Below are 9166 nucleotides of genomic sequence, written 5' to 3' on the forward strand. Positions count from 1 at the left end.
GCAAATCTTTGCTGAGAAAGCTCAGAAGTGAAACTTGGGTTTTATCACTCAGATTATTCCCCTGTGCATGGATAATTTATGTATTTTCTGTTCTTTCCAAAGACTCTAACACTGCATCCTCGCATCAACCCACACAGTCATCTGGTCCACAAGTTCCCTTGGCATCAAATACAACTTTCCCCAGGCTGCAGATGTTGGAGGAAGAAGTTAACGCTGGAGGAGATGTGCCCTTCACAGGTTGCTGGCAGGCAGCCAGGACTGCCTATCACACCTCTTATGCTCTGAGTCTGCTTTCACTCCACTGAATGATGCAGCCTCTAGTCCCCTTAGGGTTAAGAATGTAAGGCAGATGACAATATTCCTTCTCTTCTGGATGAAAAGCTGCACAATAGTTCAGCAGAGCAATGGTGGGTAGGGGATAATATTTGAAAAAGAAATCAGGCTGTCTGCATGAAGAAGGAAAAAAATTCGATTCCCACAACTCAATCTTCAAATTTTAGTTGCTTTCAGAGGAGATTTTGGTCACCCTTGGAAGATACATCTTTTAATTTTTCATTTTCCCTTTGTCCCTCCCTTTGGGGAACTACTTTTTCTCTACCTCTACCGTGCAGGGATGAATTAAGTGGCGGTCTCCCTGGCCCCGAGCTGGTTACCTCTTCACAGTGACTGGTCCAGCAGTGAGAAGACCAGCCCATTGCATTAGACAGATCATTTTGGGAGACAGATAAGGATATTGTGTGTGGCAGAAAGAATGGGTCTTTTTCTTCTTATCTGAATGAGCTGTGAGAACCATGTAAATCTCACGATGAGAAGACGGAAATTCTGCCCCTATAGCCTGAAAAAAAACCCCCAATCTTCAACAAAATAGGGATGGGTGTTATAGCAATTTTTAAAAGTCTCTGTTTCAAAAGTCATTTGCTGGTCTGCTCAAGACTGTAGAAATCCATACACATGAAACAGGGCATGTGATGTGCCTTTTGTTTGTTTGTTTTTCCTGTAACAAGTAGGTCAATACTCTGCTGTTCAAAGGCAGTAGATCCTTTAGCTCCACAGATCAAGCCAAACTCCATTATCTATTGCTTCACCGAGCCAGGTGAGCAGGGCTTTCCTTTACAAGCCCTATCCAAGCAGAAGGCAGTGATCTCTTATGTCTCCAACACTAGTTTTTCTGTTATGCTTGATTTTTCCAGTTTTTGAGTTTAGAAATTACAAAATGATTCCAAGTATCTAAGATAGTATTTGTCACATTGTTATTCCTGAATAACCACAAAACTGCTTCTGAAATTATTTGCCTGGGATGACCATTATTTTATTTTCTATAAATTGCTTACTGGTTTAGTGTTAATGATTTTCAAAACTCATCTTTCAAAAAGGAGTCCTTTGAAGCCACGGTAAGATACTTGGATTTTAAATGAAAATAATTATGAAATGTTTCTTCTGTCTAAAAGAATGTTTCAGACTCCTTAGCATTACCACACAGCTGCTGAGAAGCAAGGATGAAATTTCATTTATAAGCTATCACTAATCTTGTGGGTGAGATGTACTATAGTGTGTACACAGGGACACAACTCATCAGTGGTCCAATATGCTAACTTCAAAGTGTTTTCTTGTAATGATGGTATGAGGAACTTGGAAATAAATCATAGCAATTAAAGAAAAAGTGTTCCACCTAAATTGCTTTTAAAATGAAGGAGACTATAGAAACAAACATAATTAATATTATTTCCTAAACAGTTTAAATCACTAAAAAATATGACAATCATGCAATTTCCATTCACAATAATACACATTTTGAGTGTTTCCCTTAACAATGTTTGCAGTTAATACAAATCTCCGACTAATGAAGTAATATATACTTATATTCATTGCTACTTACTACATTATGAGTATCAAGTGTGTCCTTGTCTTATAATACACTAAACATAAATGCATTGAAAAATGAGAAATCCTCAAGAAACATGGAAGTTTTACTAAATGGTACTTTTTTTTTTTGTGAGGAAGATCAGCCCTGAGCTAACATCCATGCCAATCCCCCTCGTTTTGCTGAGGAAGACTGGCCCTGGGCTAACATCCATGCCAATCTTTCTCCGCTTTATATGGGACGCCGCCACAGCATGGCTTGACAAGCAGTGCATCGGTGTGCGCCCGGGATCCGAACCGGGGCCACCAGCAGCGGAGCATGCGCACTTAACCACTACACCACTGGGCCGGCCCCTAAAAGGTACTGTTTTTAATAAATACGTAAAATAGTCTATAAAAACTGGATATTTTTCTGTAGAAAAATTAATGAAGCTTTACCTCGCTGCTAATTTGACTAGAGTCCTGTTTTTAAAAGAGCAATTGATTGGAAGTTATTTAAAGGGTTATTTTGTGCCCTGATTCCTTAAATATGAATATGAAGACAGAGGGTGACGTATGTGAGCAGATTTAACTTTGCTAATTTATTCTGATTAATCAGGGTTGATTATCAACAATGTACAAAGAATCTTAATAACATGAGAAAATATACGAGTAATTGCCATGCATTGTCCTGTTAGAATAAATAATAGTTTATAACACAAAGTGACTCATCAAAAGAAAATTAGGAAATATGCAACATGCCCAGGAAATACTGGTTATCAGCAGCATCTCTTGCACATTTTTATTCCAAATTTCCTTAAGTCATGCTGTCTGTAACAGAGCAAACACTATTACTGCTACTTTTTTTGCCATGGTCATTATCTATTTTCCAATTTTGTTTGTCATGTTCTGGGGATTTATACTCAACCTCTTATTGTAACTCCCTGATATATTTCCCCTTCATAAGACCAAAGTTGTAGACCAGTTTGAGATGGATCCTTTTACTATCTTTCCTTCTAACGCCTCAACTTTTGCTTTATTGCTTTGAAAATAAAACATGTAGGAAAAATTTGCCTTCTGTGTCTCGCTACATCGTCAACAACCACAATCTGCAGGTTTATTTACTGGTCTTCACAAACATACGAGCCGGAGGCTTCAGTTAGCACGAGGGGCGCAGCTTGCTGTTCCAGGCATCCCTGCTCATCTCACCACAACGTCCTCTTGACGCCTTCTCTGCTGTAAACCCTAGTGATTGTTTTCAGTTTTTTCCCCCACCTCATTTAAAATTTGCAACGATATCTAGCTTATCTTTCTGAGTTTCTTCTTACCATATGTTCTTAGTCACTCATTCAAGTCTGCGTCTGCTAATTATCTAGGATAGCAAGTCCTCGATATCAACTCCAAAACAACTGGAGTTTAAAGTAATTACGTGCTGCAGTAATGAATCAACTTCTGCTTCAAATTAATTTTTTTCCTTAAAATTACAGCAGTATACACTAGTATACTTAGTGTAATATATTAGTATATTAGTACATACTTAGTATATCAGTGAGTTTTGACGTGGTGTCTCAACCTGGGAAGTTCAGCTACAGGGAACATCGTTATCATTACCCTTCTCTGAACTCTATCCTGTTGTATCATTATCTCTCTTTGAAATATAGTAAACAATATATAGATACATTATTCTTGTTCTCTATCATTTAACATGTGCAGTAAAAAGAAGTGAAGATTAAAACAAATATCCAAACTAAAAGAAATATAAATTTTAATAAAAATCGTACATCAAGGATAAAGGAAAAATTTAGAAGAGCAGTACATAAGATCCTGCAATAGTTTATATACATGGATAAAAGGTTCCTGTCAACCAAAACTTTTTTAAAAATTGAAAAATGGTTGAGTACTTGCTTTAGAAGTAGGGCATGCTATTAAACTTTGCTGTCAATATTTTCCCATAAAATGATAATTTTGTTGTGAAAGCAAACAGTTGAGCATGATGCATTGGTTCCCCTTAAGAATGCTATGTATTTCATAAATTTTAATTACGTAAGGCAAATAGACTAGTTATGTACCAATACAAATTTCCAGAAACAATAATTGAAGGGTATCATAAGAGAAATTGAATTTTTAGATATGATAGTTTCAGTCTGTCATTTTCACAGCTGTCTGCTAGCACCTTTACTGGCGCACAAAACCTTAATAGGTATTTGTTGAATGAATGAATGGATGAAAGTGCCTTAGGGTGATTCTGACTTTGTCTGGAGCCTGGTGATCTTTGGAGTCCTGCATCTAGTGATAGGCAAATTGCCCACTTTAAACTAGTGTCATGTGGGGTAACCCAGACGTGCGGGAATATGGACTTGTATCGAAGGTTTGGGACCGGGGTGAGTTAAGCAAGGTACTCACTTAATGTACAAAAATTAAGTGGTTGCAAAAAACTCAGTAATCAATACAAAGTACATTTTAATGCACTATTTTAAAGAATATAATTAATGCAAAAAACATCCATAATGAACAAAAAATCAAAATGTTAAATGATGGCTGCTCCCACCACTTTGAGGATCAGATGAAGTACTTCCCTATGCTGCCAGTGAAGAATACAGAAGTGCAGAGAGTGGTAACATCCCACGGGTCTAACTTTAACCAGTGAAAGACAACAGACAGGAAGGAGGACGCAGACGAACTCTCAATCCTTCCTCCTCCAATGTGACTCTTCCAAGGTGTAGTGTTTCCATGTGGCGGCCCCGGAAGACACCCGACAGGGCTGAGCAGCCAGCTGCGTTGTCTTGTGAAGCTGTGACCAGCTCAGAACAATGGCCTTGTATTTTCTTTTCCCCCTTCCCTGTCCCACTTCCCCTTTCATATACTCTTTATGCCCTGAAATTGTAGCTTTCTAGAAAGTACAGCCCATACCACATTCCATTTTTTATGAAACCCCAGCGAAGACTAAAAGTGAGTGAGATGCAGTCCCTGCCCTCAGCAGGTTAACAGCCAAGTGACAGCTGCCACAGATAAGTTCAGCAGATAACTTCAGTGTGGCGCAGTAAGTGCTCTGTCTGTGAGCCCTCATGAAGGAGAACTAGGCACTAGGTGAGATCAGTGAGTTCTGAGAAATGAAAAAGAGTTTACAAAGAACCAGCAGCTTAAGTATATTGCAAGCTGAGCAATAGTGTAAGGAAACATGAGCATAGAGGAGTTGGCAGGAAACAGTACCTAGAAGAGCTTACTATATCCTCACACGCTACAAGATGATGGATGAAAATATCTTTCTAGAAACCTCATTCTCATTAGCTCTAAAATGAGGATGATAACAATGTCTACCCCACAGCATTATCTAGTAGGTTAAATGAGGGAATACATTAAAAAAGCACTTAGAAAAGTGTCTGGCAAATAGCAAGACTTCCCTCCCAAATTCGTTGACTGGCTCATACACTTTTAAAATCCTATTTGCAAAGAAATACACAGAGATTGCCACTTCATTGCATCTTTTCCATCTTTGGGAAAATTGTATTGCATGTTAATAATTTGAATTATTTTAATATGCCTTTCCATTTAAAACTGACTAGTAAACATCTGTTGAACCACCTAGAAAATGGATTTTTGAAAATGAACTAGTGACTTAATTTAATAATGTACAGGAAGCCATCTAGCTATCAAATCTCAAAGTTGACATAAATAATTTTTTTGACATTTGCATTTTTCCACTTTTACTTTTTTATTAAAAGAATCTATGTTTGTGCTTTATGGGACACTGAACAAAAATTACTAATGCTGAAACTCTGTACTGTCTTCTCTTCTTTTAATAATAATTTTTTATGAAATTATTTTTACCATGTACCTCTTTTTGTTTGCTTTGAAAGAAGCAGAAGTGCCAAAGAAGTGGGGGGGTTTTTTCAACCTGTAATTTTTCTGGTTAAAAATATCTTTAATAGGGGCCAGCCCCGTGGCTTGGCGGTTAAGTACATGTGCTCCGCTACTGGCCGCCCGGGGTTTGGATCCCGGGCGCCCACCGAGGCACCGCTTGTCTGGCCATGCTGAGGCCGTGTCCCACATACAGCAACTAGAAGGATGTGCAACTATGACATACAGCTATCTACTGGGGCTTTGGGGAGAAAAAGGGGAAAAAAAAAAAAAAGGAGGAGGATTGACAATAGATGTTAGCTCACGGCTGGTCTTCCTCAGCAAAAAAGAGGAGGATTGGCATGGATGTTAGCTCAGGGCTGATCTTCCTCAAACACACACAAAAATCTTTAATAAATTAATGTATGTACCTATTCTCTTCTACTAAAGTGCATAACATCAACACAAGTTCTGAAGAGACTTTATATCAGCTGAATAACTTTTGTATTTATATTACTTCATTCAACAAATATTAATTGCTAGGCTCAGTGGGAGGTATTTTTTTTAAGTACACATTCTCCTACATCAATTAACTTCTTGTGTTTTGAAAGATGGAAATCTGTTCAGGGAACTTAGACAAAAAGCAGGATGTGACACAAATGAATGTTACAAATAATCATGTTTCAGGAGCTTAGAGTAAGATACAACTGCAGACTAAAGTGAAGGAAGATGATACACGAAATATCGGTAGTGTAAACACAGTTGAAAAGACTTTCTTAACCGCAAATTGGGAATTCACATAATCTGTCACATGATTACTGTCTAAAATGGGAAGAAGTCCTGAAACATTAATAATGGGCTGATACTATTTTTATATATTTTCATGGTTTAATCTCAAACACACTGGGAATAGGTGTAAGTGAATTTGTAATAGTATAAAGCACATTCCTGTAAAACAAATATTTGAATAATCTACAGCCTGTATGTCTTCAACTAGTAGGTATCTGAAGTTATGGGAAACCAAGTAGCAGCACTTAAATAAATAAGAGAGCAGAGTTGGTGGGAGAGAAATTAATTTTATAAGATATATCTTGTGGTTTTGAATTTATCTTTCTCCTCTTCTTTCCTTACTCCTTTTAAATATTTTTTTGTCACATTAGTATAAGGAACACAGGAAAAATAAACAATCTACAATAACATTAATTCATAGATCTTTTAGGCAAACTCTAAGTAATCTGTACTTGGTTTCTTCCTGCATGAAGAAACAGCAATAAATCTTGCAGATGTTTTTTCTACTATCCCTATCTCTACCGGTAATTACAAGCAATATCTCAAAAACACAGTTGTCATGTTTACTCCCATGTTATAATATCAGGCTTCTATAATCATAGCTTAAAAAGTTAGGAAAGAATTCAAGCAGAATTTTAATTCCAATAAAAATTAAGTTCTGAATATTCCACTGTTGGCTTGCAAATTGGCCTCCATACATGGAGATCAAGGGGAGACCGAAGAAAGAGGCAGCCACTCCAGATTGGTAGATGGCAGTTTAATAAGCACGAGAACTTACTTACCAGGCTGGTCTTGGGTGCCACAGGTCAAGTAGATCTCTGCACCAGGTTCTTAAAATTTTATATGGGTGCCTTTCCTGGGTTAAGTCACATATAATGTTCAGATGGTCTCAACAACACCTTGCTCTCTCAAGGCTGTGTCCTTGAAAACAGCTCCCACTGTGGAAACGTGGGCAGAACATACATTTCAAGGACAGGGGAGGGGGCAGGAGCTGCTGATTGCCCGGGGTCCAGCTCTTGGGTCAACCAGTGGTCACATCCTCTCCATGACCTCCTCCAACAACCACCATTAACTATGTTTGACTGATCTTTATTTGTATATTTAGTTGTTTGTTTTATTTTTCCTTCTTTCTTTTTTGCTTTTTTTAAAACATAAAATCAACTCCCATTTGTAGATTATCTAGAGATGAACCATTTTCTCATTATACAAGGCCCTTAATTACCTCTCTCTTACTGATTACCCATTTATTCAGGATTTGAAGAGTGCAAGGATAATATAATTGATGAAACCATATATTGCAGTTCTGAATTAGGCTGGCCTACTATACCGCTCATTAACTGTGATCTCAAATTCCTTAACCCTTCAGAGTCTCAGCTTCTTCAATAAAACGGAGAAAATTAGATCTACCTCATAGAATCACTATGAGCAGGTGAAATGAGATTACACACATTAAGTAGCACTGTGCTGAGCACAAAGCACACTCAATACATTTTAACCGTTGTCATTATTTTTTTCCAAATATTACGTATGCCAAAGCTCCTTTTTATTGTAGTGAACATTAAAAGTTCAGTACAACTAGACTCCAACAGTAGAGAAAACACATTTTTTAAATAAAATGCTGTGAAATATCATAGTTTAAGAAGCATTAATTTAAATCATCATTTTTTATTACATTACTAGGAACTCAATACATTTTAAGATTACCGTTGTCATTATTTTTAAATATCCAAGACACAGCCCTCTTTTTGTTAAAGTAGATGGTTGAGAGTTGAGTGAAGAAATTACATTAGAGAAAACAAATGGTCTATTATACTTCTTTGGTAGATTAATGTGAACATATATCTAATTTTTGACGTATTTCCTGATTAACTTAGGTAAACATGATGATTGTCTTTCAAATAACGTTATAGGGATTGTCAATATACAAGTACAAAATATGACCAATTCATCAGTGTTTAAAAACAGTAAACTCGGGCCGGCCCCGTGGCTTAGCGGTTAAGTGCACGCGCTCTGCTGCTGGCGGTCCGGGTTCAGATCCGGGCGCAAGGCGCACACCGACACACCACTTCTCCGGCCATGCTGAGGCCGCGTCCCACATACAGCAACTAGAAGGATATGCAGCTATGATATACAACTATCTACTGGGGCTTTGGGGGGAAAAAATAAATAAAATCTTTAAAAAAAAAACAAAACAGTAAACTGTGAATTCTGTCTCTGCAATCTACTGTTCCACTATATCCGACTGAAAACAAAAAAAACCAACTTTTGATGAACATGTTCCTTTTCTCTTTGTACTAAACCTGATTGTGATAATTATTATCCTCACAGTAGCAATGATCACACAGAGGGATCCTATTACTAATCTGGGGTATAGGCATCATTATAAGAAGGCTAGAGGATATTTTAGGCAGTACATTTCCAAGAATTTGAAAGCATGGTGATTTTGCAACAAACTAGAAAATCAATATATAAGAACAGAGATTATATACAAAATATTGACTGAGACCAAAAAAATTTGATAAAATATAGTATCATATCTATATATTTATATATACCTATAGTATCTAGTATATATCTATATATACATATAAATAAATATTATATGTAGCATATATACTATATGTTACATATAGTATACCATAGATACACACATAAATACACATCTATATATACCATACATTTATTTGTATATATACATATA

Source organism: Ceratotherium simum, unplaced genomic scaffold, assembly GCF_057802395.1.
Source record: "Ceratotherium simum simum isolate JZ-2026a unplaced genomic scaffold, ASM5780239v1 HiC_scaffold_43, whole genome shotgun sequence".
NCBI classification, from domain to species: domain Eukaryota; kingdom Metazoa; phylum Chordata; class Mammalia; order Perissodactyla; family Rhinocerotidae; genus Ceratotherium; species Ceratotherium simum.